This window comes from Musa acuminata, chromosome BXJ3-8 (genome assembly GCF_036884655.1).
Source record: "Musa acuminata AAA Group cultivar baxijiao chromosome BXJ3-8, Cavendish_Baxijiao_AAA, whole genome shotgun sequence".
Classification (NCBI taxonomy): Eukaryota; Viridiplantae; Streptophyta; class Magnoliopsida; order Zingiberales; family Musaceae; genus Musa; species Musa acuminata.
In genome coordinates this window covers 14,623,167-14,638,711 of record NC_088356.1, presented here as the reverse complement: position 1 = coordinate 14,638,711, position 15,545 = coordinate 14,623,167, and the positions used below count along the sequence as shown (strand labels likewise).

At 39.7% G+C, this 15,545-nt stretch overlaps 1 long non-coding RNA gene across 2 annotated transcripts; it reads left to right on the top strand.

Moving 5' to 3' along the window:
* Positions 1 to 429: 429 nt before the first annotated feature.
* LOC135645260 (uncharacterized) lies at positions 430 to 2,520 on the top strand. 2 transcript variants are annotated; one of them, XR_010498708.1, is made up of 3 exons: positions 430 to 695; positions 995 to 1,088; positions 1,968 to 2,520. It is a non-coding gene; the product is annotated as an uncharacterized LOC135645260 (long non-coding RNA). The 2 variants fall into 2 exon arrangements; XR_010498709.1 differs by lacking the exon at positions 1,968 to 2,520 and having other exon boundaries at positions 995 to 1,282.
* Positions 2,521 to 15,545: the final 13,025 nt, after the last annotated feature.

The window sequence follows — 15,545 nt, the reverse complement described above, 5'->3', positions numbered from 1 at the left end:
GTTAGCAAGCATATGTAGTCGAGGAACAATGGAGTACATCTTATTCCAGAGATGGCATTCTTCTGCCATTTGTCAATCATATATATGCATCCATTTGCTGCCTATAATGAGTTCTCCAATTAGGTCCTAGGGATGAGAGGGTATCGTCGAAGTGGAGGAACTTTCACGTGAACGAGCTGTGATCGGACAAGCTTGGCATCGAATTAATCTGAGACGGGAGTTCCCTTTGCTACACATGTCAGCACAGAGAGGAATCGAATGGACCTGAAGAACAACAATAATAATTATGACGAGGATAAATTGAGAGAAAAGGATTGACGAATGTGAAGGGAATTTGATTTGATAATAGGAATTATGGAATATATATGAATAGAAGCGTCAGCTCGGTAGAGATACCATTCTGCAATGTAATGCCGGACAACGCTATGGGGTCGCATTAAGACGAGAAGGGCAGAGTCTGCTAGGTTATAAATACCGGCTCCTTGCAGGGAAAGCAGAGCAGCAAAGACAATTGTAGTCGACGATTGCCCTCTTCAAGTGTACTTCTAGTCCTGTTTGTGTGAGAGAGAGAGAGACAGCAAGAGAAAGAGCTGATGGCAGGAAAGAAAGCATCCTCCACTTCGAAAGAGGCAGGCCTCAGCGGCAAGTCCTCCTCCGCTGGCGACTTCAGCATCGTCTTCTCTCCCGCTCCCATGGTTTTGTTCTCTCTCTCTCTCTCTCTCTCCGTTTGATGGTTTTGGATCATCGGATGTTCATTTGTTCGAGCTTGATTGATCTTGAGCTTTGGGCTTCTGAGTTGGTGTTCTTCGGTCTTTTTACTTGATAAGTTCTATGATCGAGTAGTCGATGTTTGTTTTGCCTCCGTTTATTGGGTATCTATTGTGCAGTTGGATTTGTGTCCTTCGGGTTGTTCTTATGTAAACTGCTCTGGGTTTGATTTTTGAGCTCGTTAGGTCATGTCAAATGAAATGATTCTTCTTTTCTACAATCTTAGGCGATGGCTAAGGATGTGCCAGTCAGACTTGTACTGGCCTTTGAACAACCAAAGAACTGAATCGAACAATGGAAGCGTTCAGAGAGTGCTGCAGGTTCTGAATACCTTACTATAGTTCTTGAAACTGAGATTTCTCAAAGTCTTGTTAGTGAACAACATCGTGCTTGGCAATGTCTTCAAAATACTAGTATTGTCATTAAAAAAATTGAAAATTTGCCCCCTCAAGTTGGTAGAATGATGTGATTTGTAGCCTCTTAAGGCCCTTAATTTGAACAAGTTTTCAGGTCATTTTATTCAGGGCTTGAGAGAAAAGCCTGGTCATTTCCTTCTCATGTTTTATATTCCTTTACCTTACTTTGTTTGGGTAAATATTAGATTGCTTGCTTTTTTGAAGTTGTTTTTTTTTTCAGGGTAAATGGTAATGGTGAAGATGGGACTTTGCAAACTATCAAATCTTTACCAACTAAGCTAGCCAGTATCTTCCTTTCTTGTCGAATTCCTTTTTCGAAACTGAGATTTCTCAAAGTCTGATCAAGTTCCTGCAGATATACACAACCTTTTTCGAGTGTCTCTGCTTAGAATCTATCAGATATACACAACCTTTTTCGAGTGTCTCTCCTTTTAAGAACTTCACTTGTATATCAAATGATGCTCCTTGATCTGGTGGTCAGAGCATCTTCTCATCTTTTTTGTGAGCACCCATCTTCATCCCAACAAAAAAGGAAAAGAAGAGAATACTTAACATATTTTATGCTTGAATATAAATTTCTGTTTTCAATTTACCACCCTCATTCATTACAGGATTATACATTTGAATGAAAAAAACCTGCAGTTATACCAGCTATATCTACCATCTTTTACGTGCTTGTTGACCAAAAACTCCATTTCTAACAATACTTCACATCTAAATATTAACGAATCTTAGTCTAAAAATTTGCAAGTATAACTTACCATATCAAACGTGCATCTTCAGATAACAAAAGGCAGGGCAGCACAAGCAAAAGCAAAAAGGAAGGAATTTATCCTACTGAGTCAGCAGAATCCGCCTATCTTGGATCATCTGTGCACTGTGGTGGTCGAGATTTCTATACAACCTCTGCAGCCATCAACACTTCTGTGAATCCTGAGAACGCAAGTGAGTTTCTTTACATACTAGAATAAGAAAAAGGGTTTTCCTGGTTTGCCTTGTAATGGAATAACTTCTTAACATAAATCATTTTGCCACTTTTTTCGGGAGAATTATGAGCATAAGACTTATGGAGAGGGTGACTCCGACAACTCAAACAATGCTACAAGAGGTAAATGGTGGCAAGGTAATATATCTCTGTAAGAAGGCTTTCTTATCTAAATGGAATGCGTTACACAGGACATTTCATTAGTTTCATCCAACTATTCCTCTCTCAAGTTCGCTTTACTACTGAATTGAAGAATCTGTCCAGAGAAGTATCATCTTGCATTTTAGGAAGGGAAAGGTAATTTGAAGTTGTCGGCCTGGATTTAATTCTGCATCAACCTTACTATGATCTCCAGAAATAGAGATTTAGCTTATATTTTGTATGAGTCTACCACTGGCCACATCCTGCACAATGTAAGTAACCTCTTCAAACTAGTTCTTTGGCGTTGTTTTTACTACCGTAGACATATCCATAAAACAAAGGCTAATTCTTCACAATTTAATCCTTGTTTAACTTAATTGATAACGGTATATATATATATATATATATATACATATATATATATACATGTATATATATATATATACATGTATATATATATATATATATATACATGTATATATATATATATACATGTATATATATATATATATACATGTATATATATACATGTATATATATATATATAATAATAATAATAATAAAGTTAAAAAATAAAAAAAAGGGTGACGTCGTGTCATGGACAAAACTGTAAATAGGGTGTTTAATATAATGTTCATATATGTTTGTGTCTTTTGGTTTGTTCATGCTTTGCACAATATGTAGAAGGATGGTCGAAGGCTTAACAGCCCCAATTTAGTTAAGTTTGATGGTCATTTTAGGTTTGAAAATAAAGGTTGTGTCATGTGGACACTTGTGGGATATTTCGGTTTGTAGTGGACCATTTTGGTTCCTTTATTGTGCGACTGTTCAGAGCTTGTGAAATATGTTTGTAATTTGCATTGGTTATGAAGTGTTTTCAGAAATGATTACTTGTGGATCCCAAGTGAGACATTTTCTCTAACCCGTTTTCTCTTTTGTAGGTCCTAAGGGACCATAGGAGGTTTCGGGGAGGCTGACCTTTACGGACGGACACCCAAGGGTGCCGCACGACTAAGGTAAAACCAGCTAAGTTTGTGACAGATAGTATCAGAGCGAGACAAACACTCATAGAAACACTTGGCATGTAAATGTGGGGGATCTAGCTGTTGAATCTCGTATTTTGATAATGAAACCATTTGATATGTGTTTATGTTTTAATTTGTGTTTTGAGTAACGCAGGATGCTTCGATCAGGATGAGACAATTAAAGTAGAAAAAATCATGTTATGCTGGAGAAACATGTTAGAAGATTGGATGTTAGGCCGGTGGATCGGTCGACGTATCGATAGAAGGCTTCGGGCCGTGGACTCGAGCATTGGGCCAAGAAGAGCGGGTATTGTGCCAAGGATATCGGAGTTGTGGAGTCAATTGGCCGATTGGGCAATAGGTCGCAGGAGAGGACGATGCGTCGAGGAATCGGACGAAGCGTCGAGGGACCAATGACATGCCGAACAACTTGGTTAATTGCTTAGGATTAATTGTCTCGATCGAAGTTTTGTTTTACATGTGCAGGATTAACTAAGATGGAAGTAAGACATGCAGCAGGAGTTGCGCCGGAGTCAAAAACTATGATCACGTTAGGAGTTCGAGAGCTTGACGGAAGTCCGGACGGTTGTCGGAGGTTCTGCGGGAACAAATCCGAGAAGTCCAGGAGCTTGCCAAAAGAAGCTCATTGGAACTCGCCAAGTGGATCGTCGCAAGTCCAGGAGTTTGTCGGAAGTCCGTAAGAGCATCGTCGGAGGTCCGTCGGATGTTCGTCAGAAGTTCGCCGGAAGCTCGCCGGAAGGAGCGATTGATGCACCGGAGCAAGCTGTAGTAAAAGTCTTAAGAATTATCGTAGTTAGCACCATAATTAAGTTAGAAATGGGAGGTGATCCCATTAACTTAATCCAGGGGCAATTGGGCCCTTGAAAGAACCAAATTGGGCCGAATGGATCAACCCATTCGGACATAGATCTCTCGCCCAGAGGTGGCACTGCTTGGGTCGGCGGTGGCACCGCCCAGGGCGCAGTCTCCGAGTTCTGGCTGGGCGGTGCAACTGCTTGAGCTCGGTCTCCGAACTCTGGCTAGGCGGTGCAACCGCCCCAGTCAGGCGGCGGCAACACCAAAGCTCGGTCTCCGAGCTCTGCCAGGCGGTGCAACCGCCCCTGACAAGCGATGGCACCGCCCAGAGGCTTAGTCTTCGAGCTCTGTTAGGCGGTGCAACCGCCCTAGTCAGGCGGTACAACCGTTAGACCCCGGAATTCCGGGAAAATGATAGTTTTGAGCTTCAAATTCAAACTGGTTTGGGGCCTATAAATACCCCACTCTTTCAGCAATGAAAGAGCAATGAAAAACCACCAAAATCCTGATCTTACTCTGTGATTTTTAGAGCTCAAAAGTGTTGTATAAGCTAAAGGTTCTTCTCCCTCTTTTCTTCCAAGTTCAGATTTTTCAAGAGAGGAGAGAAAAGTTTGAAGGGTTGTCTCCTAAGCCCATCAAAAGGAGTGAATCTGTAAAAGGGTGGTTGGCCTTCACTTATTGAAGGAAGGCCTCTTGTGGATGTCGGTGACTTCATCGGTGGAGGAAGCCAGAAGTGGATGTAGGTCAAGATTGATCGAACCACTCTAAAATCGCGCTGCTCTCTGGTTTGCATTTACTTTGAGCTTATTATCTTTAATGCAAACCTCCTTCATAGCTTGCTGCCTTCTGCGCTTTTACGATTGCGTTTCCAAGCTCAGTATTTTTCGAATCGGTGTTTAGACGTAAATCACTTTTCTCGTACGAACATCGTATTTCAGTTTGCGCTTACATTCTGATTTCCATCACAACTGCAAACTGCCTTCATAGATTCATTTTAACTACTTCTTGCCTAATCACAAGTTAAAGTGATTTACGAATTGGCTTTTCTACTGAAATCGCTTTTACCGTGCGAACATCGTATTTCAGTTTGCGCTTACATTCTGATTTCCATCATAACTGCAAATTGCCTTTACAGATTTGTTTTAACTACTTCTTACCTGATCTCAAGTTAAAGTAATTTACGAATCAGCTTTTTTACCGAAATTGCTCTTGTCGTACGAACGCAGTTTTAAACGTCGAAAGTTTTCCGCTACACTAATTCACCCCCCCCTGCTTAGTGCTCTTGATCCTAACAATTGGTATCAGAGCCCGGTATTTCTCATTTCAGATTTACACCCGAGAGAAATGGCTCTTCATGGCTTTAAAGAGGGTTTTTCGGTTGTTCGTCCACCGTTGTTTAACGGATTGGATTACACTTATTGGAAAACTTGAATGAGAGTTTTCTTGATTTCTATGAATTTGAGTTTATGGAATATTGTTGAAAACGGTTTTCAACTTCCCTCTAAACCGATGAACGAATAGTCGGATTTGGAGAAGAAGTATTTTTCTTTAAACGCAAAGGCTATGAATGCCTTGTTTTGTCCACTTGATAAAAATGAATTTAATCGCGTTTCGATGTGTGATTCGGCTTTTGATATTTGGAGAACTCTTGAGGTCACTCATGAAGGCACTAGTTGAGTGAAAGAGTCCAAAATCAATATTCTCGTGCATTCTTACGAACTTTTTCGAATGAAGCTTTGCGAAACCATTGTTGACATGTACACCTATTTCACGGATGTCGCCAATGGTTTAAGAGCTCTTGGCAAATGTTTTTCGGATTTTGAACTCGTAAACAAGATTTTGCGTTCTTTTTCTAAGAAGTGGGATTCAAAAGTAACTGCAATACAAGAAGCTAAAAACCTAAACAACTTACCACTTGAAGAACTAATTGGTTCGTTGATGACATATGAAATGGTGCACAATGCACATGATGAACAAAACAACCTTCCAAAGAACAGGAAGGATTTGGAACCTTGGACAAATGAATACCACTTGAGCGATGACTCAAGTGATGAGGACAATGATGAACTTGAACTTCGAACACTAAATCTTAATAAGTTTATTAAATAAAAATCTAAAATAAATAATGAACTTGAACGGAGGAAGAAGCCAAAGAAGAAGAACATAAAGTGGGATGAATCAAGCTCCTCCGAGGAGAAAATCAAGAAAGGCGAGGTGGCAAACTACGCCTTCTTTCAATGATAAGGTAATCAAAATCCCGCTGATTTAGTTTGAAATTACTTAATGCTTTCATGATGTATTTTCTTTTTTAGTCTAGAATTAATTTTCTTAAAAATTATATATTTAAAAATAAAAATACAAAAATTATGATCATGGTAGTAATTTCGAAAATGATAATATTACATATTTTATGATAAACAAACAAAATGATTTTGATTGAAAATATGAAATCATGGTTAAGAAGTAATAATATGTATCATGTTTGATTAACATTGTTGAATGAAATCATGTTTGATTTGAAGGAATGCATAATGATGTAATAAAAATATTAAATGTTTTTGATACAATGGTTGATAATTTTATGCATGAGATTTTAAGTTATACATGATGATAAGCATGTGTTATTTTCATGAGTGTATATGATAAAACCATGTCCGAATGCATGAAAGTGTTAAATTTCATTTTCGGATTTTCTTGAACATAACAATTTATTTTTGAAAATCTATTGATTTTGATGGTTCTATGACGAAATTTATTTTTCGATCCTAAATGTTGATGCATGTTTTTATTTAACATAAATGAAAAGGCATGCTAACATGAAATCAAATACTTAAAAAATGGGAAAAATATATTATCAATAAAATCATGAATCTACCTATGTTATGAATTTTGTGAACCATAAAAGTGATTTTGATGATTTAAATTTGAAATGAGTTTTATCAAAATCATGATATTGATTTCTTGGAATAACATGAGATTACCTTTGATGATCATTTTGTTTCATGGAATTTTGGATTCATGACTTGGTCTTACATTTGTTTATGAGATGGTTGAAATCTTCGTACCTTTGAATTCTTCCCTTCTCATTTCAATTTTTGAATTTATGCATGTTATATGTTGAAGATTTGTATCATGCATATCTAAGAAATATTGATGTGACAAATTGAATGAGTTGAAAATGAATGATGAATTTTCTCTTAAATATAACTTATGATATTTTTTTATATAAATCATTATTTTGATTTCTCGACATTCGATACATGAGATTTTATTATAAATCAAAATTTCTCATTAATCGATCTTCTATGATTTTACTTGATATTCTCTTGAGATGAGATTTTCTAAATGAATCATGATTTTTCCTTGTGAGTTCTTGGAGTTATTACTTGATTTTTTTAAAAACAAGATCTCTTCTTTGTACTCCTATGATTTTTTTTGATATTTTATTTAAAGAAGATATTTACTATATGAATCATGTCTTTTGGTATTCAAATGATTTTATCCTTCATGACATGATTTCTTTGTATTTATAGCTTGCATGGCTTGAAATATTTTGGTATGATACATGCAATGATGAAATATTCATGAAGTTAAAATGATGTATTGCATATGATGTGTATCATGAATGCTTTAAATGATGAATGTTTGGTATCATGATCAATATGTTGACAAATACTTAAAAATTTTAATGTTTGAGTATCATGTATGATATGCCCATTAATGATGATTGATTTCTTTTTCGGTATCGTGCATGAAAAATAAGGTTTTTGAAATTGTGTATGTTTTAATTTGAATATATAATGATGCACAAATAAGATTGATACTTACCTTTGTCATAATATGAAAATTGATATAAGGGTCTTCCCTTGTTTTTGACAATGACAAAGGGGGAGCAAGAATTTCTAGCGTGGACATCATGAAAAGAGGTAAACTAGCTAGCTTGTACAATTCAAGATGAAAGCAAAAATTTCACTTCTCAAAAGAGAAGATGCAAATATAACATTTGCCAAATTGTTTGCTTGCCTCATGTAAAACATTATATCTTGCTAGTTTGGCATTTTGCTAGCTTGCACTTTGCAAAGAAAGCAAAAATGACACTTCTCAAAAGAGAAGAAAGAGCTTGTCATCTTGAACATTCCCTATCTCAAGAAGCAAAACTTGCAACTTGCACGTTGCAATAGGAAGTAAGAATCATGAGCCTACACAAGAAAGTTATCTTGCATTTGCATTCGAAGTTTTTGCTAGTTTGTATATTGTGAAACTTGTATATCATAAAAATTGCTAGCTTGTAGTCTAAAGAGAAGCAAAAAGTTGCTATCTCAAAAGAAGCAAATGTGCTATCTTGCCTATCTCAAGAAGCAAGAGTTGCTTTCTTGAAAATCTCAAAACTGATAGCTTGCATGTTCTAAAATGTTATAATATTGCTAGCTTACATGATGTAGAACTTGCTATCTTGAACATTACCAAAAGTGTTATCTTGTATGCTGTAAAACTTGCATATCTAAAACTTGATAGTTTAAATGTGCTAAGCATGATGTAATACTTGCTAAATTTTCTGGCTTCAAAACTACATGATGATAAAACTTGATATTATGTTTTTCATGCAATAAGTTGAACTAATATTTCAAACACTTGATTGTGGTACTTCTCCTTTTTGTTGATGACAAAGGGAGAGAAGTATGTTGATGACATGACATGTTATGCATAAGTTTATGCATAAGTTCATGATGATGTGTTGCAAGTATTCATGATGAATATTGCAATGACTTTAATTCAGTTTGAATTCAAGGTTCTATCAATATGGCATATTGATAGGGGGAGTTTGTTTAAACTCCGGGAGTTAAGGTTAACTCCGTCATCAAATGGTTGTCATCATCAAAAAGGGGAAGATTGTTGAATCTCGTATTTTGATGATGAAACCACTTGATATGTGTTTATGTTTTACTCTGTGTTTTGAGTAACGCAGGATGCTTCGATCAGGATGAGACAATTAAAGCAGAAAAAATCATGTTGTGCTGGAGAAACATGTCAGAAGATTGGACGTCGGGCCGGTGGATCGGTCGACGTATCGACAGAAGGCTTCGGGCCGTGGACTCGAGCATTGGGCCAAGAAGAGCGGGTATTGTGCCAAGGATATCGGAGTTGTGGAGTCAACTGGCCAATTGGGCAGTAGGCCATAGGAGAGGACGATGCGCCGAAGAATCGGACGAAGCGTCGAGGGACCAATGACATGCCGGACAACTTGGTTAATTGTTTAGGATTAATTGTCTCGATCGAAGTTTTGTTTTACATGTGCAGGATCAACTGCGATGGAAGTAAGACATGCAGTAGGAGTTGTGCCAGAGTCAAAAACTATGATCACGTTAGGAGTTCGAGAGCTTGACGGAAGTCCGAACGGTCATCGGAGGTTCTACGGGAACAAATCCGAGAAGTCCAGGAGCTTGCTAAAAGAAGCTTGTCGGAACTCGCCAAGTGGATCGTCGCAAGTCCAGGAGTTTGCCAGAAGTCCACAGGAGCATCGTTAGAGGTCCGTCGGATGTTCGCCGGAAGCTCGCTGGAAGAAGCGATTGACGCACCGGAGCAAGCTGTAGTAAAAGTCTTAAGAATTGTCATAGTTAGCACGATGATTAAGTTAGAAATGGGAGGTGATCCCATTAACTTAATCCAGGGGCAATTGGGCCCTTGAAAGAACCAAATTGGGTCGAATGGATCAACCCATTCGGAACCAAATCTCTCGCCCAAAGGTGGCACCGCCTGGGTCGGCGGTGGCACCGCCCAGGGCTCAGTCTCCGAGTTCTGGCTGGGCGGTGCAACCGCCTCTGACAGCGGTGCAACCGCCTCTGACAGCGGTGCAACCGCCCCAGTCAGGCGGTGGCACCGCCTGAGCTCGGTCTCCGAGCTCTGCCAGGCGGTGCAACCACCCCTGACAAGCAGTGGCACCGCCTAGAGGCTCAGTCTTCGAGCTATGTCAAGCGGTGCAACCGCTAGACCCCGAAATTCCGAGAAAATGACAGTTTTGAGCTCCAAATTCAAACTAGTTTGGGGCCTATAAATACCCCACTCTTTTAGCAATGAAAGAGCAACGAAAAACCACCAAAATCCTGATCTTACTCTGTGATTTTTAGAGGTTAAAAGTGTTGTATAAGCTAAAGGTTCTTCTCCCTTTTTTCTTCCAAGTTCAAATCTTTCAAGAGAGGAGAGAAAAGTTTGTAAGGGTTGTCTCCTAAGCCCGTTAAAAAGAGTGAATCTGTAAAAGGGTGGTTGGCCTTCGCCTATTGAAGGAAGGCCTCTAGTGGACGTCGGTGACCTTATCGGTGGAGGAAGCCAGAAGTGGATGTAGGTCAAGATTGACCGAACCACTCTAAAATCGCACTGCTATCTGGTTTGCATTTACTTTGAGCTTATTATCCTTACTGCAAACCTCCTTCAAAGCTTACTGTCTTCTGCGCTTTTACGATTGTGTTTCCAAGCTCAATATTTTCCGAATCGGTGTTTAGACGTAAATCGCTTTTCTCGTACGAACATCGTATTTTAGTTTGCGCTTACATTCTGATTTCCATCACAACTGCAAACTGCCTTCATAGATTCGTTTTAACTGTTTCTTGCCTAATCATAAGTTAAAGTGATTTACGAATATACTTTTCTACTGAAATTGCTTTTACCGTACGAACATCGTATTTCAGTTTGCGCTTACATTCTGATTTCCATCATAACTGTAAACTGCCTTTATAGATTTGTTTTAACTGCTTCTTACCTGATCTCAAGTTAAAGTAATTTACGAATCGGCTTTTCTACCGAAATTTCTCTTGTCGTACGAACACAGTTTTAAACGTCGAAAGTTTTCCGCTGCACTAATTCACCCCCCCCTCTTAGTGCTCTTGATCCTAACACTAGCGGGCTGCATTGATGGCAGCCAGCACGCACGATCGTTTAGAGAGAAAACGAGCATTGAGATGTAGGGAAAATGAGTTGCTTAGAGGAGCGGGCATATGAGATTGTCATTCAGAGGAATGGCCGACCCTTCACGCAAGAGGCACCACGAGGATAAACAAGCTGCGAAGAATGCGTATGCACAAAGGTTGGGATGGCTGAGTTTGAGTTACAGCTCAATGTTGGCAACCATACTTAATAGTGCTCAAGGCAAGCGAGGCGCTTGGTAAAAGTTGAGACCATGTAATGTGGAATGGGTTGTTCAACAACTAAAAGAGTTATGCAAAGCTCACAAAGGTGAGGGGAATTGCTAACTCGAATAATTTGATACTCAGGCAAAGGCTAGTATTCGAACGATGGGGTGTTCGTGGCCATCCTAAGGCGACTGAAATTTGACACCATAGAGCATTGAAACTTTCTCTTCAACATGAGAAGGATATATCCATTGAAGGCTGAAGTGTGCAGTGAGTTCAACATGCTGCTAAGCCTTAAGGGGTATAGCGGGGGCTGTATTGACGTGGAGTCGTAATCTAGCAAGTGCGTTTACGGGAGGCAGAACAATGCACAGATTGTTCAGCAAGGCGTAGTAGTCCAAGGGGATGGTGGTCTCCGAAACTTTCAAAGTGAAGGAAGCGAAGAGAGAAGTTGCTCCAATGGGACAAATATCTAAGAGGGATAAGTCTCGGCTCTCCAGAGGGAGAACTATGTGCAACGAACTACACATGTTGAGGAGGAGTACCTCAAAACAATTCCATAAAGCTCAACGGACCAAGCGAGTGGCGAGGAGTCGTCGTATGATCTCGCTTGAGATAATGCATTAGGGGGACACATTGTGAGTGTTGAATCTCGGATTTTGATGATGAAGTCAATTGTCATTTGTTGTCTAATCTATGTGTTGAGATAAGTGTGCAGGATTAACTACGATGAAAGTTAGACATGCAACAGGAGTTGCGCCGGAGTCAAGACAATGATCACGTTGGGAGTTCGAGAGTTCGACGGAAGTTCGGACAGTCGTCGGAGGTTCTGCGGGAACAAATCCAAGAAGTCCATAAGCTTGCCAAAAGAAGCTCGTCGGAACTCGCCAAGTGGATCGTCGCAAGTCCAGGAGTTTGCCGGAAGTCCGTAGGAGCATCACCGAGGGTTCATCGGATGATCGACGGAAGTTCGCCGGAAACTCGCCGGAAGAAGCGATTGACGCAACGGAGCAAGCTGCAGAAATTGTCTTAGGATTTATCGTAGTTAGCACATTGATTAAGTTGAAAATGGGAGGTGATCCCATTAGCTTAATCTTAGGGCAATTGGGCCCCTGAAAAACCCAAATTGGGTCGAATGAATCTACCTATTCGGACCCTGATTGCTATGGGAGGTGCAACCGCCCAAGCTAGGAGGTAGCACCGCCTGGGCTAAGTCTCCCAGGGAGACTAGGCGGTGCAACCGCCCCAGCCAAGAGGTAGCACCGCTTGGGCTCGGTCTCCGAGCGAGACTGGGCGGTGCAACCTCCCCTGACAGAGAGGTAGCACCGCTTGAGCTCGGTCTTCGAGCTCTGGCAAGCGGTGCAACCGCCCCAGTCAGGAGGTGCAACCGCCTGAGCTCGGTCTTCGAGCTCTGGCAGAGAGGTGCAACCACCCCTGACAGAGGTGGCACTGCCCAGAGACTCAGTCTTCGAGCTCTGCCAAGCGGTGCAACCGCCTGATCTCGGAATTCCGGGAATTGACAGTTTTGAGCTCCAAATTTGAACTGGGTTGGGGCCTATAAATACCCCACCCATTCAGCACTGAAAGTAGACAACTTACACTCGAAATCTTGATCTCTTTCTGTGATTCTTAGAGCTCAAAATTGTTGTAAAGGCCAAAAGTTCTCCTCCCTCTATTCTTCAAAGTTTTGAGTTGTAAAGAGAGGAGAGAAAATTTCTGTAAGGGTTGTCTCCTAAGCCCGTCAAAAGGAGTGAAACTGTAAAAGGGTGGTTGGCCTTCGCCTATTGAAGGAAGGCCTCTAGTTGACGTCGGTGACATCGTCGGTGGAGGAAGCCAAAAGTGGAGTAGGTAAAGATTGACCGAACCACTCTAAATCTCGGTTTGCATTTACTTTGAGCTTTTTATCTTTACTAGAAACCTCCTAAATAGCTACTGCCTTCTACGCTTTTACGAACAAGTTTCTAAGTTCAGAGCTTTCCGAATCTGCGTTTAGACGTAAATCGGCTTTTTCGTATGATCATTACATTTCAGTTTACGCTTACGTTTTGATTTCAATCATAACTGCAAACTGCCTTCTGCGCATTTATAAAACATATCTCAAAGTTCAGTATATTCAAAATTGACATTTAGACGTAAACCGGTTTTATCGTACGAACGTCGCATTTCATTTTGCGCTTGCATTCTGATTTTCATCATAAACTGTAAACTGCCTTCGCAGATTTACTTTAACGTCATCTCGCTTAATCTTAAGTTAAAGTAATATTAGAATCGGCTTTTACATCGAAATCGTTTTTATCAAACGAACGCAGTTTCGTTTTAATCGCAGAAAGTTTTCCGCTGCACTAATTCACCCCCCCCCCCCTCTAAGTGCTCTTGATCCTAACAATTGGTATCAGAGCGGGGCTAACTCTCTAACAGATTAAAACCCAAGAGAGATGGCATACGTCGGAAACCAAGAGGGCCATTCTATTACACGTCCACCCATGTTTAGTGGGACGGACTACACCTAATGGAAGACCCGAATGAGGATCTTTCTTATTTCTATGGATTTTGAACTTTGGAATCTTGTCGAAAACGGATTTTCGAAGTCTTCTCTTCCAATGATCGATTGGAATGAATTGGAGAAGAAGGCTTTCGCTCTTAATGCAAAGGCTATGAATGCCTTATTTTGTGCGCTTGATAAAAACGAGTTTAACCGTGTTTCAACTTGTGAAACCGCATTTGATATTTGGCACACACTCGAAGTGACTCACGAAGGCACAAGTAGAGTGAAAGAGTCAAAAATCAATCTTCTGTTACATTCTTTCGAACTTTTCCGGATGAAATCGAGTGAAACCATTGGCGATATGTTTACCCGTTTCACGGATGTCGTCAACGGTCTAAAAGGACTCAGAAAAAGTTTTTCGGATTTTGAGCTCGTAAATAAGATTTTAAGATCCCTTCCTAAGAGTTGGGATCCTAAAGTCACTGCTATTCAAGAGGCAAAAGATCTACGCAACTTCCCTCTTGAAGAACTAATCGGGTCATTAATGACCTACGAGATGACTTGTAAAGCTTATGAAGAGCAAGAAGACATCCTTCCAAAGAACAAGAAGGATATGGCACTTAAAACTTCAGAAGGCCACTTGAGAGAAAACTCAAGTGATGAGGACTGTGATGATGACTTGGCACTTCTAACAAGAAAATTTAAAAAATTCTTTAAAAGAAACAAGTTTAAGAATGACGCAAAAAATAAACTTGAACCCAAGAAGGACCAAGTTATTTGCTATGAATGCAAAAAGTCGGGACACTACAAGAGTGATTGTCCCCAAGTCAAAAGGAGAACATCAAAGAAGAAGGCGCTCAAAGCAATATGGGATGACTCGAGCGCGTCCGAAGAAGAGGAGTCCAACACCGAGCAAGTTGCTCATTACGCCTTAATGGCCATCGGAGATGAGGTAACAAATTTAATAGATGCGGATTTATCATTTGATGAATTATTAAATGCTTTCCATGAATTATTTGATGAATGTAAGACAATTAGTAGAAAATACAAATTGCTAAAAAAGGAGCATGATAGTCTTATTTGTAATTTCGATAAGTTAAAAGCTGAACATCATGATAGTTTAAGCTCATGCATAAAATGCCATGATCTAGAAACTCTCCAAAAGGAAAACTTGCTACTTAAGGACACCTTGAAGAAATTCGAGGTTGGTAGCAAGTTATTAAACATGATCCTTACAAATAAGGGTCACGTTCACAAAAGAAGTGGGATTGGATTTGTGAGAAGTCCTCACCAAAATCCAACCACCTTCATAAAAGGCCCCATCTTACATGTTTGACATCAAAACAAATGCAACTTTTGTTGCAAATTTGGACACAAGACGCATTATTGTCCATTCAAGAAAATTAGTCCAAACAAATTGATTTGGGTTACTAAAGGAACCATGATAAATTCTATGCAACATGATAGACAATGTAGATCTATTTGTGAGGCACCCAAAAGCAAATGGGTACCTAAAAATCATCCCGTCCTGTAAAAACATTAAAAAATATAAAAATTTAGGCTGGAGCAAGAAATAATGTTCTGCTCCTTGATTCTCGGTATTCATGACCCAAGATCCAAAAAGGAACTCGCAATGCTCTCTAGCCTAAATAACATATGAAGATTATAAATTTAAAATCACAAATGCAATTTAGATACAACCTTATTTGACTTTTCAGAATTAGAAACGTGTGATTCCCAAATTCACATATCCTTTGGATTTTCGAACCCATCAATTTCATTCGT